The sequence below is a fragment of the Tursiops truncatus genome, chromosome 1, assembly GCF_011762595.2.
Source record: "Tursiops truncatus isolate mTurTru1 chromosome 1, mTurTru1.mat.Y, whole genome shotgun sequence".
Classification (NCBI taxonomy): Eukaryota; Metazoa; Chordata; class Mammalia; order Artiodactyla; family Delphinidae; genus Tursiops; species Tursiops truncatus.
In genome coordinates, this window is record NC_047034.1 from 97,285,206 (window position 1) to 97,310,352 (window position 25,147).

At 35.9% G+C, this 25,147-nt stretch overlaps 1 long non-coding RNA gene across 2 annotated transcripts in view; it reads left to right on the forward strand.

The window, feature by feature from the left end:
- Positions 1–25,147, forward strand: part of LOC109547436 (uncharacterized) — a 110,216-nt gene that overhangs the window by 77,079 nt on the left and 7,990 nt on the right. For both annotated transcript variants that reach the window (XR_012334420.1, XR_002173240.3), the window contains one exon: positions 9,871–9,969. This is a non-coding gene — a long non-coding RNA (uncharacterized lncRNA). The remainder of the gene's footprint in view (positions 1–9,870; positions 9,970–25,147) is intronic.

Here is a 25,147-nt window from a genome sequence, read left to right on the forward strand (position 1 = left end):
ATTTTTGTGTCTTATTAAATTGGTTTCCACAAGGTAGGTCAAAGTCGGCTGCCCATAGCTCCTATTCCATTTCCAACCACACTGAGGGAATAACTCAATAACCTGGTCTTGGTCCTGACCTGGTCTAATCAAATATGCCCAGAGCAGTAAGGTCTTGATTTACAGAGATGACTATGGGTACCAGATCCTGGGAATGGGAGAAATGGCAGTAAGGGAGATTATGTGAGCTGAGCAGACATCCCAAAAGGTGTCTACTCCCTGTGTTTAGGCTCCGTCAAGGGCTGACCACCCTAACTGTCCCCAGTGTGCTTGAGCTCTCCAACCACTGTGCCTTCTCTATGTTATTTCAGTAATTTGAAAGAAAGTATGAAACAGCAATGGGTCCAACACCCTTCCAAAAAACCTGAACAACTGGATAAATGTACCTACCTGAAAAGTAATGCTTCCCACTCCATGAGCCAGATATTGTCTATCATATCTTTATTTCCTTCATGTGTTCGTATCACAATGATCCTGTCTATTTATGTTTGCTCATTTACTGTCATCTCCACCTCCCACTCCAAGAATGTGAGCTTCGTGGAAAACCTTATCTGCTTTCTTCACTGTTATATCCCTATTACCTAGAAGAGTTCATGGCATATAATTACTGTTTAGCAAGTCGTTGGTAAATCAATAATTTAAAAATATCTCACATTCAGAATGCACTTTAAGAAATATGTGAATGTGGACTTCCCTGGTGGCGCAGTGGTTAAGAATCTGCCTGCCAATGCAGGGGACACAGGTTCGAGCCCTGGTCCGGGAAGATCCCACATGCCATAGAGCAACTAAGCCCGTGAGCTACAATTACTGAGCCCGCATGCTGCAACTCCTGAGCCCACATGCTGCAACTACTGAAGCCCGCGTGCCTAGAGCCCTGCTCCACAACAAGAAGCTACTGCAATGAGAAGCCCATGAACCGCAACGAAGAGTAGTCCCCACTCTCTGCAGCTAGAGAAAGCCCGCACGCAGCAACGAAGACACAACACAGCCAAAAATAAATAAAAATTTTAAAAAAAAAGATGACTTGCCCAAAGATCCCCTGAGATGATGGAGGCTTGGAGTTACCTGCTGCAACAGATATGTGAGTGGGGTACCTCACTAAAAATAGAGAGATGTTTAAGAATCTGGTGCCCTCTTCTCCTCCAGCAGCCAGTCAAATTCCAAATCTCACAGATGTGGTCTGGAGGTATATCCTTAATATAATTTAAACAGAAGATGCTTGGATCTAAGCATACCAGAGGGATGGGACAGTATACCGGAACTAAGTAAAAAAAACCCTCTTCTTTGGAGAAACTAAAAGGTCTAAGAGAAAGGATCACCCAAGTCTGTCAAATTATGATAGTGGGATTGCAACTAAAATTTGCTGCTTTTAAGAACTACACTTGAATATATGAATGAGGAGACATTTGAGGAAAACCTCCAAACCTTCAAATGAATGAGGGAGCCTAAGAAACAAACAAACACATACAAATAAAAGCAATTATAAGAAAATAGAGATGAGACAGGAAAAGCTAAAAATTTTAAAGAAACATTACAGTACACCATGATATTAGATAGATAAGAGAAATTATTGCTTCCATCAAAGAACATGATGCCATGAAAAAATAATCTGAAAACATGAGAGTGATAGTCAAACCAAAATTTTAAAAGGAGGGTGGAAGATAAAGCTAAGTGAATTTCTCAGAAAGTAAAAGAAAATGACAAAGAAATGAAACAAGGAAGGAAAAAAATAGCCTGTTAAACCCTTGACCAAGAAGGGTTCCTGAAATGTAGAGAAGAGAAAATGGGGAGTGGCAGTGGGAACTATCAAAATAATGGAGGGAATTATCAAGAGTTGAAGATCAAATGTCATCAGATTGAAAGATATCATTGAATGTTACCCTCACCCTCCAAAAAAGGTGCAGCATCATAAAAGTTCAGCTCACCAACGTTAGAAAGATCCCAATAGCTTCCAGAGTGAACATACACAAGGAATAGAAATACAAAGGGCATTGGATTTCTTACTGAAAGTGATGTTTTCAAAACTGAGAGACAGTTATTTCAACTTAGGATCTGTAGCAGGTAAAACAATCAATTGCGTGAGAGCAGAATAAAGGTATTTTCAGACATACAAAGACTTAAAATTTTTCTTACATGGGGAGAAGAGACAACTCTTTTGCATAGAAGAATTCCAAATAGCTTATTAGCTACTCCCCCCCTCAAGAAAGTAGAGCTTTACTCTCTACTCCTTAAATGACATGTGGCACTTAATGACTTGCTTCTAATGAGTACTATATGGAAAAGAGGAAAACATAACTTTACAAGAGAGAAACCTGGCAAACACTACCTTAACCAGATGATCGAGTTTAATATCATCAGTGATAAGTCACGTTGATAATGTGCACCTTTGATATGATGTAATGAAATGGCACTTTTTCCCCAAAACACATTACCCAGTTTAATCACGAGAAAAAAAAAATCAAATCCAAATTGGGGGACATTCTCCAAAATTCCTGACTGGTGCTCCTCAAAACTCAAGATCATCAAAGCAAGGAAAGACTCTGAAATATTATAGCCAAGAGAAGCATAAGGAGACACGCCTGCTAAATGTAATATGGTATCTTGGAAGGGATTCTGGAATAGAAATGGAACATTAGGGAACAAAAACTAATAAAATCCAAATAAAGAGTGGATTTAGTTAATAATATCGATATTCACTCATTAGTTGTGACAAATGTACCATAGTCATGTACTCTGTTAATAACAGGGGAAACTGGATGTGGGGCATAGGGGAACTCTCTGTACTGTCCTTCCAACTTTTCTCAAAATCTAAAACTATTTTAAAATAAAAAGTCTATTTTTATAAAATTAACATCCACAAAGTGTTTCATAGGATGCTTCTGGAAATTTTGAAAGTAGAGTAAGTAAAGGAAGACATGAGATCTAGAAAATAGATGATTTGGCACAGGAATGTGCCGTGAGTATGAAGAATACTCAGTTTCATTTTGATTGAGGTCTTTTGAAGCCTGAAACAAGAAGGTCTTCTGGAAAATGATGCAATCTCAAAATTAACAATATGACAGAGCACTAGAAAACAAGTCAAACCTATGACAGCTTTGATAGAAAATTATGATCAGGAATATTGTCTTCTACATAAAAAAGGAAAATGAGGTACTATATGAAAATTAGGAAAATCTAAAGAAAGAGTGTGCAACAAAAGAAATGTAATTATAGCTCCCTATGTGGATCTGAGGTAGACAACACTCTTTCCATAATATCACAGAATGCATAATAAACTAACTCTCTTAGAGAATGAGGAATTGAATGGTGATGTAAGGGAGTTAACTTCTTATCTACTGTAACAATCAATAGTAATGCTTAAAATTGATAAAAACCAACACAGTAGTATATTTTTCTAAATGGGCATAAATACCAGGAGAAATAGCTAAACCAGTTGAAAGTGATTTACTCTGTGTAGCAGAACTGAATAGTAAGGAGATGTAAGGCAGGGTTCTACTTTTTTTTTCATACGCATATTATAATTTTTTTTTTGTAGTTTAGTCAAATATGGAATTTATTGCATAAAAATTTTGTTGTAAGAGTTTTTAAACTTTTTTTTATTGAAGTATAGTTGATTTACAATGCTATGTTAGTTTCAGTTGTATAGCAACGTGATTCTTTTTCTTTTGGATTTTTTTCCATTATAGGTTATTACAAGATATATATACATATATATTTTTTTCATCACTGGGTCTTCAGTACCTGCTGAGTGAGTGACTGCCCCCTAGTAAACAACCCCTAAACATTTGTAGACAATTTAAAAAAAAAATGAAAGTTTCATGCTGTGTATTTGCAGTTGATAATATGAAATCACTTGGTAGCAATATTTTGGCATCTTCTCTCAAATCTTCTGCTTTCTCAGTTGTTAAGATGAAGATACTACTAATTACCTAATAGCATTTTGGTAAAGATGTATAAGGACAGCATGCACAGTGTGTCTAGCACACTGACTGGCTCATAGTTAGAACTCAATAAATATGAGGTTTTGCCCCTCCCCCAATGCTTTTTTTCCCTTCACTATTGGCACACCTAATTATCCTATTTCAAGCTTATTCCATACATTTCACTAAAAACAATTATTGTTAAACTTTTCCAGTGAGCTAGAGAAGGCCTTATTGTAGATTAATCACTCTTCCGTCAGATACTTCTTTGTTTCCCTTATAATTTCCACCTTTTTTTTTTTTTTTTTTTTTTTTTTTTTTGCGTACGCGGGCCTCTCACTGTTGTGGCCTCTCCCTTTGCAGAGCACAGGCTCCGGACGCGCAGGCTCAGCGGCCATGGCTCACGGGCCCAGCCGCTCCGCGGCATGTGGGATCCTCCCGGACCGGGGCACGAACCCGTGTCCCCTGCATCGACAGGCGGACTCTCAACCACTGCGCCACCAGGGAAGCCCCTATAATTTCCACCTTTAACAAATGTTTTATTTATAGGTATATATTAACTAACATGTGATAAAAGTAAAAATTTATATATAGCAATCTCTAGCTTAGTATTATTAATCCATTCAGATATTCTGTGCAAAATATAAATAAATCTAGCCAGGAGGCATTCCCATCACTTTAAAAGGAAAAACTGTAAAGTGTTGCTGGTCAACTCCAAACTCCTAATCAAAGCTAGAATGGAAGAAAAAGAAAAAGCCTACATATAATAACAAACTATTACATTGGGAACATGGAAAATATCATTTTGAAACCATCAAATAATTAACATATTTGTAAAAAAGAAAACAAAAGCCCCACATCTCTGTGTATGTAGTACCATGGCCTCCCTTAATACCAGCAGCATTTGAGATGCATAATCACTTTACTGATGTTCCGCTGACACTTTTCAAATAATCTATATTTACTACTAATTATAATTAGATTACATTTCTAGACTTTTTCCATTAAACTTTTTTTTTAATGTTGTATTGAGCTCTGGGGATATTGATATAAAATTTCCATATAAACATTAGATGAAAAATGTAGTGAAGGATATTTACATTCTGGGAAGTTTGGGTATTGAAATCAAGAAGTATTTTTACTGGCAAAACATTGATGTGGAGACATTCTGCCATTGTGCAAGCACACAGGCTCTAATACAGTTCCATTTTAAAAGGAAAAGTTTGAATGGTTATAGTATTGATGTTTTTAAAAATAAAAATTGAAATAGATACTTTTATTATCTTACACTAATTGAAATCACTAGAATCACAGCTTCAGATATATTTATCTAAGGCAACACCTTTATTGTAATAGGATAAAATTTAGGTCCACAGAAGTGAATTGATATTCAAAAGACACATTAAGTTAGTGGAAGAGCTGGTTATTGCAGTGGAACTCCTTGTTCTGTGCTCTTTGATGTAAAGCACTATTGAATTATGTTTAAATTTTAAGGGAAGGCTTTAATCAGAACCAGAACCTATATATTAAGGTAATTTCTGGGATAATTTTCTCCTGTCATTCAAGAATTGCCAAAATAACAAGGGACATTCATTTTTAGAACATTATTTCACGTTTGAAGAGTAATATAATTAAGGCAAGTACCTAAACTAAAAGAAAAAATTCAAGTGATTCTTATAAAGATAAGTGGCAATTCAAGTTACAAATTTATAAAAATAGTTTTTAACTTTACAAATCAATTAGGTTTTCAACTTTCAGCCTGAGTACATTTAAAAGTTCAAGTATTTATTTATGACCTTTGGCCTGTACAAAACTCAGGCAATATACTATTTTCTCCTAGCATAGGTAACTTATGCTTGATTTTAACTTCCTTATCAATATCAAAATTCATCCTAAATTTTTAAACCTCATCAAAGGCACTTTATCAATTGGATTTCTGTCAATTTTAAAACTGTATTCATGACCCTTCCCTAGTGGCGCAGTGTAAGAATCTGCCTGCCAATGCAGGGGATATGGGTTTGAGCCCTGGTCCGGGAAAATCCCACATGCTGCGGAGCAACTATGCCTGAGAGCCACAACTACTGAAGCCTGCACTCTAGAGACCGTGCTCCGCAGCAAGAGAAGACACCGCAATGAGAAGCCCGCGCACCGCAACGAAGAGTAGCCCCGCTCACCGCAACTAGAGAAAGCCCACGCGCAGCAATGAAGACCCAACGCAGCCAAAAGTAAATAAATTTATTTTAAAAAACTGTTTTCATTCAATATTAAGGATTCTTTAAATTATAAATGTCAGTTTGATTAATTCTTGAAAAATAACTTACTGTTGCATAAAAAACAATGAATCTTTGAATAGTATATGTGATAAGGCATGATTGCCACTGCAACACATTTTCAATATATCCAATATATCTTTGTGTTTAAAATCATACATCTATGGGATTTGGGGTCGGAAATGGTCATTTTTAATTCTGCTGTCCATCTCTCATATTTTACAGATGAAGAGGTAGTGTTAGAAACATGTGCTTTATCCAAGGTTACAGCATAATGGTACCATTTTAAAGAGTTGCTACATTGAAAGTTCATGAAAATCCTAAAATTGATTTAAGGCTATTCTGTTATTTCTTTCTTCTTTCTCCATGAGAAAAACAGCAAAGTCACTTAGAACATCAGATGACTTCTTTTTTCTAAGTATTTCTTAATGTTTTAAATATGCTTGAATTTGCTCTTAATGAGACCATTTGATTCCAGAAATGTCAAAAGTGGCAATCAATAATAATAATAAATATTTATCGAACACTTACTATTGAGTGCTTTGGTCCTGGGGACAGTGAATTTTATTTTGATCTTAGCACTTTACTCAAAAACAAGAACAAAGTCAGATTGCTAAATCTTAGGAGGGGAGAGTTGTCAGGGGGAGGCTTTTGCTATAAACAAATCATCAACCAACAACCACTTTCTGGAACTTCTACCTATATGTATGCTGTTCATTCCTTCATTCATTTTAAGTTCCCAGTGCAATTTTTAGTTTTAAATACAAGTAGTCAGGGGAAAGATAGTACAATATAAAAACAAACTCTGATCCAATCATCCTGCTGAACCAGTGAGCTTTGGCCAGAAACAGGTGAGCTACCAAGACTGAGAATAGTGATGGGAATATTACTAGACATCTCAGAGGACCCAGAGACCAAAGTTAGAGGAAATCTAGAAGCACCTGAAATGGTAGTAAAGGACAAAACAAGAGTTTTTATCAGTGGCAAGTGGATGGACATTGAGAATTAGAATTTTGCATTGTTCAGGAATTGAGGCAGACAAGACAAAGACTGAAAGAACCAACACTGACCAGAGATCAAAGCTGGCAGGCAGGGATATCCATAAGAAGAATGAGGGGCTTTGAGATAAAGTTGAGAAAAAAATGCAGATGAGGCCATTTTCTGCACCAAACAGGAAGTTCATATAAACTGCTTACTAGCAAAACATTTAAATAAATATTAGTCAGTAAATCAGTCAGTCCCAGGCTTTGGACAGGCTAGAACCCAGTGGTGAGAGTAAGTAGAAGAGTTAACCTGGATGAAAAAGGGCAGATGAGAGATCTCATCTGAAGCAAGTAGTCCTTGCTTCATGTAGGATGGCTTTCCTCATACTTATGGTGTATTGCTCTATTATCATCAGTATTTGTGCAGTAGTCTCTAAATTCTCCTACCAGAGGACAATTTTCTCAGTTTATATGGTCGTTATGGCCTTGATATTATTTCTATTTGTAGGAACACAGGTAAAAAGCTGGTGTTGCATACTTCAAAGAGGTCTACACTTTAATAGTTAGATGTTCAGCAAAATATGTTAGGATTTGTCAGAGTGCCAAGATAACTTCCTATTAAATATTATAACATAACAAACACTTGGTTTGATATTGTCATTTGCTGTCTTCATTTTTGCACCTTTGAAAAGATTTTGTTAACACATGAAAAATCAACTCTACTATTTTCTTACCAAGTCTACTATCACCTTACCATGGTGATCAGAAAAAAATGATAATAATTTATATTCCTTAAAAAATTAAACCCATGAGCTTTATTCAAGTTTAATGAAGTAGTAAAGTTAGATGTATGATTAATTCAGACTCTTAGGAATAAATCCTTTTATCCTCTCATGCTAGCATTTTTGTTTTGAGTGTATATAAATGCACTGTGTTCATAAAGTCAAATGTATATTTTCAGTCTGGGAACATTGACCTATTCACCCAATCCTTCAGTAGAAAATTGATTTTTCTCAATGCAATATTTTATTGCTACTGCTATAGGACCATGGTTTTGACATTTTTTAACTTGGCAGTAAATGTGATATCATAATTTCTAGTTAATGCCTTATGGCATCCATAAATTAATAGGTGAATTGGAAGCAGGTATTGTCAAAGAGTGGATTTTTATAATCCATGTAAAGGGTTAGATTTTTAATCCGCATTGCTTTGAATTGTGAAAGGTTACCTTTTTTTTTCCTGGAAAAGTTCTGTGAAGAACATTTTTATTTTTTTCCACAAGGAGGTTACTGTTTAATGAGTACCATTTAATAGTGGAACAAATGATTCAAATTTTCCTGATAGAGAAGAGTGAAAGGATACACTCTGGATAACTGTGTAATGTTAGTATTTATGTCACAAGAGGAGTTTCCCTGAGGTAGCATGCAATTTAACACAATACAAGTGAGCCTGCGCCTGTGGAGACTGCAGGACTGGGAGGTGATCCAATATTGATGAAGTTAATCAATACCCAACCTTAGCAAACAGTTAAATATATTCACAGGAATTCAAAATAGTGGTCTGAAGTCAGAGTAAAAAAAGTTTTTACCAAGGTCACTAAACAGAGTAATTAGAAGCAAGCCTATATTTTAAGTCCTCATGGCATTGTGTCAGGCAAAATTTTTACCTTTGCTTCCTGCAGATGATTAATTCAGATCACCCATAAACCACATAGCCTTAGCATAAACAATGTGACTTTGGTAAGAGGAGACCGAGAAAGGGTAGAAGAGGGGAAGGTGGAAAGGTAACAGCATTTCTAACTGTGCACTAAGGCACATGGTAGACACTCCACAGATACTTGTGTATGAGTGAATAAATACGTGAAGTAAAGAATAAGTAGTGGGGGGCTTCCCTGGTGGCGCAGTGGTTGAGGGTCCGCCTGCCGATGCAGGGGACACGGGTTCGTGTCCCGGTCCGGGAGGATCCCACATGCTGCAGAGCGGCTGGGCCCGTGAGCCATGGCCGCTGAGCTTGCGCGTGCGGAGCCTGTGCTCCGCAACGGGAGAGGCCACAACAGTGAGAGGCCCGCGTACCGAAAAAAAAGAGTAAGTAGTGGGAAGAAAAAAGGAAAAGGGAAGGGGTGTGGATAGGGAGCAGCCATAAGGACTGATGGAAAATGTGTTTAGAGAAGCAATAAGAAGGGAACTTTGACCGCCATTCTGGCCACAGTGACTCTACTGGCAATAAGTGGAGTACTTTAAAGCAGGCATGAAGGGGCCTTTACAGGACTGGGGGAACCCTGAAAAATGAAAGGGTTTTTAAAGCCTCACGCAGGAGTAACCACTTGTGAACAGCCTCTCCTTATTCTCAGAAGATTTTGGCAGCGTCAAAGGGCCTCCAATTCCCCTAGAGAAAGAAGGCACATAATTATGATATGCACAGCCTTTGAAGTCAAACAGATTTGGATTCAAAATTGGGCTGTTACTTCATAGCTGTATGATTTATCTCCAGCAAATGACTTAACCATTCAGAACTCAACGGAAACATAATAGGTATTCAATAAATTGTGTACTTAAAATAAGCACTGTTTACTTATAAATATTCATTGAAAATAGTACTTCTACATCTAATGGTAGAACTGTCACTTACATATTCTGATTTGTTTTTATTCTAATTCAGGTGGTTCTGGACTGTTTTCTACATCGATGAAAAATTTTCCAACTACTGCTGACCACATATGCAATTAACAATATCATTCTTTGCTGGTCTTGTAATCAGGTAAGACTATAAATATGCAGGATTGATATGTAATGTTAATTATGATTATCTGATGACATTAAAAAATTAGTGTAAAAGAAAATCTATTCCTATTGCTTATAATAAGAACATTTTGATCATAGAAATGTGGATTATTTCACAGAGGAGTTATCTACCCAAATTAAAACACTGCTGATCACGCAGCTAAACATCCAGCCCCACCAAAGACATTGAACATTTTTATTTTAACATTTATAAAAACCATTCTTATTAAAGGCTTTATTAAATCTTTTCTAAGTTGAAGTTTCATTTCTCAGTTTTAAAAATGGAAATCTTTTCATGAGAGAGACTCTTCTATGATTACCTAGCAACTTTACTGCTTGAGTTATTTACAAATTACTGAGATTTCAAAATGTCTACATAAATAAATGGAAATAAATACCCTATTTTGGATTTTAAAAGCTTAATATTATAGTGATATGAACCCCAGCCAAATTAATTTTAATTATTATGTAATTCTGGTCAATTCTCAATATTATGAGAACTTGGTAAAATGATCTGAAAGAGTAAACATGCTTGGCTAAACAGCCAAGATATTCTGAAAATGAATATTAATGAAGAAGGCTGTGCCCTACCAGATATTAAAAACATATCTTAATGTTATATTTATTAAAACAGCATGGGACTGCTACATAAATAGATAGATCCATGAAAAAAAAGGAAAATACAGAATCATACTCAAATATACAGCTTGCACACACATACAGCATTAACCCTGTACCAGGTATGTTTTTAAACCTATGACAACATTAATTCCTTTCCTTCTCACCACTACCCTGTGGGGTAGGCACTGTTATTAGCTCCTTTTTACAGATAAAGCTTGGTAGAGCATAAATAACTTGCCTGAAGCCACCCAACTCATTTGTGAAAGCTCAATTTGCATCTAGGCAGTCTGGCTCCCAGAGTCCACATTCTTAGACACTGCTTTAACCCACTTTTATTGTAAGCTAAAGAAGTGGTCCTTAAAGTGTGTGTTGGAGACCCCTCAGGTCCATGAGACTCTTCCAAAGTCCATAAGATCAAAGGTATTTTTTAAATGTACTAAAAATAGTATTTGCCCTTTTCACTGTCATTCTCTTACAACATACAATAGTTTTCCAGAGGCTGTGTAGCATGTGCTATTGCAACAGATTCAATACAGACCCAGATAAGAGAATCCTGCTGTCTTCTCTGAAGTTAGACATTAAAGATATTTGCAAAAATACAAGACAAAGCCACTCAGATCACTAAAATGCTTTTCTTTTGGAAATATTATTTTTAATGAAATGTTATTTATATTAACATATAAAAGGGGTCTATTATTATTTTTCAATAAATAAATATTACACAAATTTCTGAATTTTCATTTTTAAAATAGTAAATATTGAGAGGTATAACCTGTTTTTGTTGTTTAAATTCCATAAGCAGATCTATGAAGTCCTCAATAATACTTAAGAGCATAAAGGGGTTCTGAAACCAAAATGTTTGAGAATTACTGTGCTAAATTAAGCATTTCAAATCATATGGCAGAGAAAATTTTATTGAACAGTGTACTGGACGCATGGTTCAACCATTTTGGAAAAATAAAAATTATAGTCTTCCAAAGACTCTACAAATTTGTGATAGAAGTAGAAATAGATAACAATCTCTGAAGCAATCTGGCAATACAGAACAAAAGCCTTAAAAATATGACTAATTCATCAGTCTCAAAGTTAGCAATATATCTTAAAGAGATAATGACTAATATGTTAAAATAACTTAATTAAAATAATGCTAATTATTGCTTTCTAAAAATGCTGAAATCTTAATTGTATAAAAATAGGAGCTTGATTAAATTATTATGAAATGAGTAAAGAACTACTAAGCAGCCATTAGAATGAAATAATCGAGGACTATTTCTTGATGTAGAAATACTTCCCTACATACTGTTACCCCCAAAAATTTATATGCGTGCATACATGTGTATAATATACATATATAAAATACATATATTTTTATGATCATGTTCTTGTAAACATTTTTATATAAATCTCTACCCATGCATATAGCATAGCAGAATGAATATATATCAACATTTAAGCAAAGCTATTCTTTAGTTTTTCATCTGTATTTTTTATTTCTATATTATGAACATATATTAATTTCATGAATTTAAAATTTTACTTATGACAGTACAATTATTCAACAGTGAGGAAATGGTAAAATTGTGACACTGCATGATATATTACACCGCAACCAAAATGTTCAGGAAAAGGCATGAAACTAAATGTACTGAGGGAATTCCCTGGCAGTCCAGTGGCTAGGACTCCACGCTTCCACTGCAGGGGTCACGGGTCGATCCCTCATCGGGGAGCTAAAATCCTGCAAGCCATACACCCAAAAAAATTAAATAAATAAAAAATAAATGCATTGAGTGATATGTGATTGAATATTGCAACAACAGAAAGAAAAATAACAGAAATAGCTATCAAGGACATAGTTTGCACAGTGGGGAAAATGTGTATATAAATCGGATATCCAGGTTTGATATCATTCTTTCATACATATTACATTTCTCAGGTGTAAAATGGTTTGTAGTTACGCAGGAGAATGCTCTTGTTCTTAGCAGATATGTACTAAAGTATTTAAGGGCAAAATGTCATGGAGTCTCTAACTTGCTTTCAAATGACTCAATAAAAAGTGTATATTGATGCAAAAAAAATAAAAGAAAGAGCAAATGTGGCAGAAGGTGACAATAAGTGAACATAGGTGAAGGGTACAAGGGTGTTGACTGTACTATTATTGCTTTAAATAATAGGTTTGAAATCTTTTCAAAATAAACTGTTGGTGAGGGGAAGGAGGTGGATAGCAATAGTAAAGGCTGCAATGAGGATTTGCAATTAAAGAGGAAGAGATGCAGCAGATAATTAGCCGTTAAAGGAGGTCTGGGCGGAGACATCTTTTGAACATTCATTGAGCACCCACTGCATGCTCAATAAATACATAAGTGCTGTAGAAAAATAGTCATGAGAAAGTTTTAGTGACAAGAGGAAATGTTTAGGCAGGACATAAAACAATTACAGTATCAACACAGCTTTAGAAAAATATATGTACAGAAAAAGACTATTAGGAAATATACGAAGTTGTTAAGAGTGTTTTTTTAAGGAGTTAAATGCATGGGTGATTTTCATTTATTTCTCTATACAGTTCTTTATATTCCAAAGTTTTGACAATGACTAAATATTACTTTTCCAACGAGAAAAACATAGCTCTGAAATCAAATGCACCATGCCATGTGGAATCTTTGTACTTCTGATTTATACCTATTATGTTTTATTGAAACAGGATGATAAACCATTTTGCACTCTCTAGCCTGTGGGAGCCTAACAGCCACAGCCAAAATCACATATTTCCAAGAACATATCCCAACATTTTGTGAAAGTTTATGCATGGTAAAAAAACAGCAAGTACTGTGAGTAGGGCTGTATAAAGAGATGTCCAGCACTAGGATATTAGGATAAACTCTGAAAATTTTACTCTGAAAATTAAATTAAGGGCTTCCCTGGTGGCGCAGTGGTTAAGAATCTGCATTCCAATGCAAGGGACACGGGTTTGAGCCCTGGCCCGGGAAGATCCCACATGCCATGGTGTAACTAAGCCCGTGCGCCACAACTACTGAGCCTGCGCTCTAGAGCCCGTGAGCCACAACTACTGAGCCCACATGCCACAACTACTGAAGCTCGCGTGCCTAGAGCCCGTGCTCCCAACAAGAGAAGCCACCATAATGAGAAGTCCACGCACCGTTGCGAAGAGTAGCCCCCGCTCGCCGTAACCACAAAAGCCCGCTCACAGCAACAAAGACCCAATGCAGCCAAAACTATAAAGAAATAATAAAAGAAATACATTTATTTAAAAAAATTACATCAATTAGATAAATACCTATTGGAAATAAGCAACTCTCATCACTTCACCTTAGCTAACTGAAGCCATTAATGGATCCAAAGAAAGAATATCACTATGTGACAGGGGCTACTTTACAAAGGCAGTTGTGAGGGGTAGATTAGCAGATTTTCCTTCATAATTCAGTAAAGGCTCTCTGGGCATCAAGTTTTGCCTCATAACTAGAGCAATGAGTCTGGAATCAATCAGAATCATCATGCTTATTTTGATATCCTTGTTGATAGGATAACTTTAGCTTTGCCTATGTTGTCAGAGACAAAGGATGAATTACAGTTCATAAATAAAAGATGGCCAGTATTGAAATGAGAGCATAGTTTTCAGGTACTTATTTCAAAAATTCTACTTATTTTATGGGCCAGAGTTTCTGATTCAAGGTGAAATTTCTTGTTTAAATAAAAACAAGTGAAATTCCATTATAACATCAGATTTTAAAGTTGAGATTTACATGTATCTTAGTCTGTTGGGCTGCTATACAAAATGCCACAGACCTGGTAGTTTATAAACAACAGAAATTTATTTCTCACAGCTCTGGATGTCAGAAGTCCAAAATCAAGGCGTCAACATGGTCGCATTCTTTGGTGAGAGTCCTCTTCCTAGTTTATAACCAGCACCTTCTCAGTGTGTCCTCACATGGTGGAAGAGGCTAGGGATCTCTCTGGAACCTCTTTTATAAGATACCCCCCAAAGTCCCCATTTCCTAGTACCATCATCTTTGGGGGTTTAGGATTTCAACATATTAATTTGAGGGGTATACAAATATTCAGACCATAGTAACATAATAAAGGAAATTGAACTACATTTCTTTTTGTAAATGGACTGCCGCCATTATCCACAAACAATCCCATCAATTAGCAAATCTAAAATATAGCTCAGTGCTGGGTAATAATATATTTTTGAGTGACCTGATGATATTTCTCTAAATTGCAAGTTAATTATTTTTAAAACTTATTGTCCATATCTTTGTTTCAATATGGCAGGTTATCTCAAATCAAGAGAAGTATATTTTAGTATGCCAAATTGTGTTAAAATTTATCAATATTATCCAAAGTTATACTGCAGGAATCAAACTGCCAAAGACACCAGGCTAAATGCAAGAAAAGCAAATCTTAAAATTGAAACAGTAAATTCGCATTTTATTTTTTGGTTAGTAATTATCACTCAAACAAAGCCCACATCTAGTGTCATTACTTCCCTCTGCAATATTCCTATGAAGCTAGTGAATGTTGATTAATTACATTTGGGCATTTTTGTTTCATTTTGGCCAATTGGCCTCATATTTATGTATCCTAGTGGGTTGATATTCTGAATAAACATGGAGTACAACCAAAGGGCCTTCAGATATATTTTATTATAATGTATTTCTTGGTAAGAAATGAATGAGAATCCATTATCTAAAAAGTCAACATATTACCTACAGAATTTATATGATTTATAAACTGCCTTCTCTAAACATCAAATTTTAAATTTGACCCAGAATTCCAACTCTTGTAATTTATTCTGGAAATAATCAGGAAAATGCATAAAATGTATACAAAGAATAGTATTCCAGCACAGTTGGTAATATTTTTTTAATGAAAACAATGTTGACAATCAATTTTGACACTCCATAAACAAGGAAAAAGTTTGTTTACATTTATATTTATTGACATAAATAGAGGTCCATTAGAAGTTTTATGGTACAGGTAGAACCTTATTATAGTATGATCCTATCTGAGATGTTTATGTGTCCATAATATTTGATAAATTGAAAATAATCTTGTAAGACATACCCCAAGCTGTTAGTTGCAGTCATAGAAATTGTAGGGAGATTTTAATTTATATTTCGTATCTCTCTTTCATACCATTTGCATTTTAAACAAAAACCAAATCATTTTATAATTATAAAAAACTAAACTTCCAACAACACAACCTGCCCCAGGCTATATTGATTGATATGTGACAAATGTATATTAGTGACCTAAGCAGTCCCCTACTCCATCTTCAATCCCATCTTCATTTAGTTTTTTCCTACTCACCTTCTTTGGACTCAACCTAAATATCACTTCCCTAGGAAAACCATCCCTAACACTTGTAAGCAGATTAGGCTTTCCTATTATAAACATGTTGCACTTATGTTTTGTAATAAAATTTACAATTGCAGTTTCTTGTTCCTGTACATTTTATTTGCAGGATTATACAATTCATTATGCATGGACTGTGGCTGTGTTGATCACTGCTATATTCCTAACACTTAGCCTTCTGCCAGGCTCATGGGAGGGCTCAGGTACCTCTTTGTTATATGTATCAATGAATGAATTTTAAAATGTGATGCATCATCTGAGAAAGGATAATTCTAAGTTTGTTTACATAAAATATTATAAAAAAATATACATTTAGTTCATATTCAATAATTTGATGACTAAAAGAACATGTTACACAGAATTGTCCTAAAATATTGAGAATATATAAGGTCTCTAAACATAGCACTGAATTTTGTTTGACTGAATGAGATTATAAGACAATTGAACCAACAGTTACTATTAATCCTATTTGTAGGTTGGAAAGCTGAGGGTTATGTCCCTTGCCCTAGAAATCTTTTTATGCTGTGGCTCTTTATATGAAATACAGAGACTTGGATCATTTGGTTATTAGATGGTATGGGAATTAGAATTGAAATGTATTCTAACTTTTTCAGTTAGTAGCTGTACGTCTTAAAGAGGCAGCTAACCTCTTTGGGGTTAATTTCAGTTACAACCTAGTCACAATTCAATACTTAGAATGTGTTGCGCTATGTAATGATCAAAACTCTTTGCTTAACCTACTGTATAGCACAGGGAAGTCTACTCAGTGCTCTGTGGTGACCTAAATGAGAACGAAATCCAAAAAAGAGGGGATATATATATATGTGTATAGCTGATTCACTTTGCTGTACAGTATAAACTAAAACAATATTGTAAAGCAACTATACTCCAATAAAAAAAAACTCTGCTTAATTTACAATTAAATCTCCTCTTTCCTATTTTGTGCAGTTGCTTGGAAGTGGTGGAGATGGGAGGCATGGTGCTTCTGCTATCTATTCTCTCTTTGCTCACTTCCTCATTACCTGCTACTTTGATTGAAGCTGGGAGAGGGAGAACAGGTACAGAGGATAGGTGAATTCCTATCTGGCTGGTTGGGTTCATGCTCTGGTCTTGGCAGAGTTGGTGTACTTGAGTAGATGTTTAGAAGATTAAAGTTGACAGTGTTTTATAGGCTATTCAAAGATATTTTGCCTGCATTCCATTCTGGAATACACTTTACCCAAGAAGATGCATATCCTTTCCTTGTAGTTGCTGGTTCTCCTTTCCTATCCACTAATAATGATACAGCTCCACTTAGCACCTCATTCTGCAGAGACCATAAACCAAGATGATAGCCTGTGGTGCTCTCCTATGTACCCATGTCTGGATCACAGAATTCCTTCCTTCCAAAAACTCTATGAGGTTAGGATGATTTCAGTGCATCAGTAGCACTCTCCTACCACCAAAGCAGTTATTCATCATATCTCTAACCCTTTCACAGGATTAACAGCAGATTAGAAACTGTGGAGTGAAAGATTAGTGAACTTGTAGACATAGCACTAGAAAATATCCAAAATAAAACACAGAGAGAAAAAAGACTGAAAAAATTAACAGAACATGAGTGAGATGCGGGACAACTTCAAGCAGGCTATGTCCATGTAATTGAAGCTGCTGATGAAGCAAAGAAAGGAAAGAAGATAGAAAAATATTTTTTTTAACTTACGACTGAAAAGTTCCGAATTGATGAAAACTATAAGGCCAGGGTTTCAAGAACCTCAAAGATACCAACCACAAGAAACATGAAGGAAACTACTGCAAGGTACCTCATGATAAAATTACTTTCAGTCAGTTAAAAAGCACAAAACAACTAGAGAACAAAAGATATGATAAATATAAATCAGTAGTTCTAAACTGGGGACTACTTCAATCTCTCCAGGGGACACTGAACAATGTCCAGATACATTTTTCATTGTCAAAACTGAGGGAGTGAGTGAGTAGAGGCCAGAGATGCTGAATGACAACAGACTTTGTGTCAGAAATAATGCAAGCCAGAGGATATAGAGCAACTTTAAAGAACTGATAGGAAAACACTGTCAACCTAGAATTCTACACTCTGCAAAAAAAGTTGCTTTCACAACGATGGTGAAATACAGACCTTATCAGACATAAAATGTTGAGGGCTTCCTGGTGGCGCAGTGGTTGGGAGTCCGCCTGCCGATGCAGGGGATGTGGGTTTGTGCCCCGGTCCAGGAGGATCCCACATGCCGCGGAGCGGCTGGGCCAGTGAGCCATGGCCGCTGGGCCTGCGCGTCCAGAGCCTGTGCTCAGCAACCGGAGAGGCCACAACAGTGAGAGGCCCACGTACCGCAAAGAAAAAAAAAAATGTTGAGAGAATTCATTACCATGAATTATAATTAAAGAAATGTTAAATTAAAGGAAGTCTTTCAGGAAGAAGAGAAATAAGACCAGAGAGAAACAGGGATCTACAAAAAGAAATAAAAAGCACTGGAAATGGAAAGTGTACAGATAAATATAAAATACGTATTTTATTACTTTTAAAGATATCTTTAAAAGGGGGCTGCTTAAAGCAAAAATAACACAATGTATTATGTGGTTTATAATGTATATTTAAGTAGAACACACAAAGACAATAGCACAAAGTCTGAGATAGGAGGAGAAACGGAAAATGCTATCATAATATTCTTATGTGTGAAATGATAGAATATTACTTGAAGGAAGACTGCAATAAGTTAAACATGTATACTTTATACCTTTAACAACTACTGGAAGAAGTAATTAGGGCTTAATAACAAACAAATGAGATAAGATAAATCAGGAAAAATACATAACTCTCCAAAGAAGGCAGAAAAGGAGACAAAAAGGAATAAAGAACAGATTAATCAACCAGAAAACAAGTAGCAAGATAGTAGACTCAAACTCTACCATATCCAAAAGCACATTAATGGATAAGGTGAAGACATTCCAATTAGAATGCAGAGACTGATGGATTAGATTTTTTTAAAGTGAAATCTAATTATATGTAGCAAAACAGAAACCTACTTTAAGTACAAATACAGAAGTACTTTGAAAGTAAAAGGATGGAGACAGCTAACATTAATCAAAAGAAATCTGGAGTGGCTATATAAATATCAGAAAAAGTTGATTTCAGGGAAAAGAATATTACCTGATAAAGATGGTCATTTCATAATGATAAATGGGTCAATTTATCAACAGGACATAAAAATCTTAAATGCTTTATTTAAAAATCTGTGAAGGAAAATACACAAAGAAAAACACATTAAAAAATACAAGAAGAAACAGGAAATTTTACAATTGCTATTGTGCAAATACTGTCAAAATATAGTATTGTAAAAGTACAAGTACTGAAAATTTCAATAATTGATAGAATAAGTAGACATGAAATCAATTAGATATAGACATTTATTGTACAATCTATCTTACAACAGCAGAATGCACATTCTTTTTAAGACCACAAGCACCAGTTATTAAGATTGGCATATTTAAGGGTAATAATTTGAATAGACACTTCACACAAAACAACTAAACACATGAAAAAATACTTGACATTATTAGTCATGAGGGAGATGAAATCTAAAGCACAAAGTGATATTACTATATACCCATTACAAAGGTTAACATTTGAAAGATTGACCATATGGAGTGTTGGTAGGAGGTGCCAAAAATGAATGTTATGGAAAGCTTTTAGAATTTTCTGAGCAGGAGAGAAATATATGGTTTATGTTTTGCATGATCAATATAGTATAGCTATTGTATCATTATGATAATAACTGATACAGGTTATTCAAAAATCCCTTTGAGTTCAACAACTTATCTAACTAATTAAGTTGAGTACAGAATGTTCATGATTCGATATGTTCAGATAGTTGACATGGGTGAAAAATGAAAATCCAGACATAATTCATTGTTCTGAATCTGTGTACTGACTATGCTATGCAAAGGATTAATAATCTCTAAAAGTGAAAATTGGTCTTACAACTCTGCAAAGCACAGTTTTGTTTCTGGATAATTACAGAATAATATAAAATATCTATTTTATGTATCCCTTAGAGCAGTAGTCCCCAACCTTTTTGGCACCAGGGACTCGTTTCCTGGAAGACAATTTTTCCACAAAAAATTGGGGATGGTTCAGGACGTGATGCGAGTGATGGGGAGCGATGGGGAGCCGCAGAGGAAGCTTCGCTCTCCCGCTCCCCTCCTACTGTGCGGCCCCATTCCTAAGGCCAGGGACTGGTACCAGGCGTTGGGGACACCTGCCTTAGAGAACTCTTTAGACTAATTCAAAGTCTTACAAGCAGTAATAATAGCTTACTGCCTTCCATTTTGCATAATAACAAGATACTGATTAGTTGGAGAAATTATTTCAGTATATTTAATTTTTCTTTACATTTCACCTACCAGCTTACTAATGAAAACTTGATATTATTGTCCACCTCATTAAAGAGCTTAAAAGAAGTCACAGAGGATTTAAAGTAAATGAGACAGTGGGTGTTAACAGAAAATTAGATATATTTTGATGCCTTATTTTTCCATTTCCTTTTTTTTTGGCTCTTGGAGGATTATGGGTGGTCAGGCTCTATTTCCTGCTTAGAGATGCTAATATTCTGTTTTGCTAATGAAATAATGGGAAAAAAAGAAAAAAAACATTATTCACATAGTGCAAAATGCCATCCATGCCATTTTCATTCAAGGTATGTTCACTAAGCACCTTCTATGTGGCAAACATATTAGGGATTCAGTAGTTAATACCACAGGAAAATTCTCTGCTTTTGAGAAATGTACATTCTAATGAAAGATACAGACAAAAAGGAAATAAACAAATGTATATCTCAGGGGAGAATATAGTTAATGAGCACATGAAAGGGAATGGAGGAAAAGGAGTGCTTCTAGGGTCCTCAGAGAAGGTCTGTCCCAAGTAGTGCATTTGAGCTGAGATCTAAAGGCAGTGAGGGAGGGCACTTAGGCAGATTTTCTTAAACAGTAACATTCCAGACTGAAGAAACTGCAAGTGCGAAGACCATGGGAATTATGCTTAGCCTGCTTGAAGAACAGAAAGGAAATCCATATGACTGGTGTGTGACTGATGCAGAGAAATGTGGAGGAGAGTAGTCAGAGAAATTGTCAGGGTGGGAGTGGATCACAGAGCACCATGAAAGTTTTGGGGACTTTACTGTGAGTGCATTTGGATGCCATTGTAAAGCTCATCAGAAGGGGTGCATGAGCTGACTTACATCTTGAAAGGATTACTCTGTCAGATGACCTGAGTTACTATAGGGAGACAAAGATAAAAGCAGGAAGACTTCCTGGGGAACTTTTCAGTAACCTAAAAGAAAGAAGATGTAGGGAAAGAAGTGAGTTGCCTATAACTGATTTCCTGACAGACTACATGCGGATGTGAGAGAAAGAGTCAAGGATGGGTCCGAGTTTTAGACTTCAAGCATCTACAGGGAGGGAACAGAAATTAACTGCGGAAAAAAAAAGCAGGTTTGGAAGTAGACCATTTGAAGTTCATTTGGAATATGTTACATTTAATATCTTAAAGATATCTGTTTAATTGACTTCTGCACACTTTGGATCAAAACAGCCCAGCATATCTATTTTCTGATGGTAGAACACCAAGAAATGACCTGAACTATTCCTCTAGTCTTGGAGACAAGTCACCATTACCATTGACACCATTGCAGACCACAGCATCCTAGCAGCAGGCAATTCAGGGCCTGTCAATTTATCGAATGACATGTCCTATCAGAGTGTCATTTACTGCTCATGCCTCAAGTATTTTGCCTCCTTCCCTGGGACTTCTCCATAGACAATATGGTGTAGGATGTTGAAGATCTCATGTATTTCCCACACGTGATATCTGTAAGCAGGGAGTGGGGAATGATGGCTCTTGATTTGAATCCTTGACCAATAAAAGGCAGGAACTGGTGAATATATTCTTCTCTCTTTCTCCATGAAATATAGGTATGTCCCAAAGGATGGAATAATTAGTCAGACTTGGAAGTAGTAAGCTCCATGATGGATCCTTATTTTGACGCTCCGTAATTTCTTGCTTATCCCTAAGATAGTATTCCATAATAAAATAATGGAACACAAGCTCCTTGCCTCAAGCTAAGACAACACCCATGTGGAAAATCTAGTCAGCAACTGGATAAAGACTTCAGTTTAGAAAAGATGTCTAGAAATAGAAAATATGGAGTTGTTGGCATATTAATGGAATTTAAAGCTCTGAGACTGGATGAGAACCCCTAGAGAAGGGATGTAGATAAAGAATTTGCATGAAGAGTGAGAGTTGGGACACTCCATTATTCAAAGTTTAAAAGATGAGGAAATACAGCAAAGGAGACAAAGAGGAAGTAGTCGATAAGATAAGAGGAAAACCAGGAGAATGTGTGGTATCCTGACATCCAAGAGAAGAAAGTATTTGAAGGAGAGCAGTCAAATGCTGCTGAGAGGTTAAGACGAAGACTGAGTTTGGATCATTTTCTTTGTCAACATGGTGGTCACTGTGTTCTTGAAAAGAGTTTATATCCTGGGGTACTGAGGCAAAATTCAAACTGGAATGGGGTCAGGAGAGAATGAGGAGATTGGAAGTAGGTTCACTAACTCTCCCAAAGCATTTTCCTCTCTAATTTCTCTGCATTCATTCCTTTCGTGACTACAACCAGTCTAAATGCATTAAATACCATCTACATATTGAAAATGCCCAAATGCATATATTCAACCCAGACCTCTCACCTTATCTATAAAACTGTATGTCCAAATACTTTCTTGACATCTCAACTTGGATTTCTAATAGATAATGTAAATTTAACATATAAAACAGACTTCTGAACTCCTCACCTTCTCCCCCAAAACCTTATTCTCCTTTAGTCTTCCACATCTCAATGAATGGACATTTCATTCCTTCAGATTTCATGTCCAAAAATCTTAGAGCCGGGCTTCCCTGGTGGTGCAGTGGTTGAGAGTCCGCCTGCCGATGCAGGGGACACGGGTTCGTGCCCCGGTCCGGGAAGATCCCACATGCCGCAGAGCAGCTGGGCCCGTGAGCCATGGCCGCTGAGCCTGCGCGTCCAGAGTCTGTGCTCCGCAATGGGAGAGGCCACAACAGTGAGAGGCCCGCGTACCGCAAAAAAAAAAAAAAAAGAAAAAAAACTTAGAGCCATCCATGACTCCTCTCTACACATATAACATTCAATTTGTCAGTAAACTCTGTAGATTCTATTTTTAAAATATATCTAAAACCCTACAGTTTTCACTTCTTCCTTTGTTACTATCCTGGTCCAAGCCATCATCATCTTTTACCTAGATTATTGCAAGAGTCTTCTCTCTGGCCTCCCTGCTTCATTCCTTTCCTCCATCACTTTTCTCTATTTATATTCAATAGGGCAGCTAGGCATAATATTTTGGAAAGCAACCATACTCAAGTTTCTCCTCTTCCCAGAACCTGCTAATGACTTCCCCTGTCAGAGTACAAAGTCAATGTCTGTTCGATGGCCTACAAGGGCCACATGCTTTCAGGCCCTTCTTCCTTCTCTAATTTTATCTCTTGCTGCTTTCTTCCTCAGTGTACATTAGTATCCTGGCTGTTTCTCCAACAGTCTGGGCACATTCTGGTCTCAGGGCTTTGCCTTGGCTGTTCCCTCTGTCTGGAATGTTCTTCCATCAGCTAACCAAAAGAATTATTTCCTTACTTCTATCAAGTCTTTGCCCAAATGTGACGTATTTGTAATACTTGATACTGCAACCCCAGCCCTGGCTCTCTCCCGTCCTCTTATCTTGATTTGTTTTCTTTCTATAGTACTTAATTGCTTTATAATTTATTTATTATGCTAATCCACTATCTTCTTCAAGTAGAATGTAAGTTCTTCTGACAGAGATTTTTGTTTGACTTATTCATTCTTAATGCCTAGAATACTGACTGTGTATAGTAGGTACTCAAAACATATTTATTGAATGAATAAAAAATGATTACATCTGCATATTATATGTATTTCTCAGGCAGCAAATATTGGTAAAATTTTAAAACAAGTTTGATATCATCCACATTGGGATCAAATTGCCTTGATTCACTAGCTTGCTTTAAAACTCATGTATCTCTGCATTGATGACATAACATTTTTTATGTAAATGTTCAAAGGTCTTACAAGTTCTGTTCCAGTATGTTAGAATGCTCTTATTGATGTGGAGAGCCAAGGATAAGGCAACACCAAGAACAAGATGAAAAGGGAGGTTTAAGATAGGGATATTTTGGAATATTTGCTGACAGAGCACAGAATATAGGTTTGTGGATATGAATTTCTTATTCAGAGCCAGGTTGAGCAATGTGACCCTTTGCCAAAGCTTCTTACATTTTCCTTAGATTACTGATGTGAAGCTTCTGTTTTATTGAAGCTTATGGTGATAAGAATGTTGGGCCCAGATTAACATCTCCTTTTTTCTTGAAATCCAATGAAAGCATTTTATCACTTATGAGGAACATCATACATTTGCATTCAGCTGAAAAATAGAAAGCCACAAAAATAAGCTCTTTACTACGGGCATTCTGAACTAGGTTTCAACCTGTCATTGACAAAGAACACTTTCTTCCATTTTTTTAACAAAATATGTTATTTCCAAAGACATGGTTTATTTCTCTGTAGAGATGGCCTGAAACTTAGCAGAGAAAAACAGATTGTTAGCACATGACTTAAAAGTAAAACAACAAAAAATTCTCTAACACAATGTCAAAAGAAAACCTAAGAATATGTGCTGTCCTGGATTTTTAGCTTTGATTATAGAGTGACAAATGATTACTGTAAAACCTAAGAAATCTTTCTTTAAAAAAGGAAAAATTGTTTGCAGATTTGGAGAAAATTTTAAAACGTTATATAAAAAACAATATAAAAGTGTAGGTGGATGGTTGGCAAAAACAACCTAGAATTTGAGATCAATGACCTTTATTGTTATTCTAGAATAAACATTAGAAGGGAAATAACCATTCATTAGACTCAACAATAGGTAGAAACCACAGTTGGCATGAAAGTTGTATTTCCCTTATGTCTTTAAGTAGTGCTTTAGATTTTCTTAACAAGACAGACTGATTCACATTGCCTTATAGTTCTTTTTCTTTCTTGGCTTTCAACAGAGTGTACTGTTGGGGC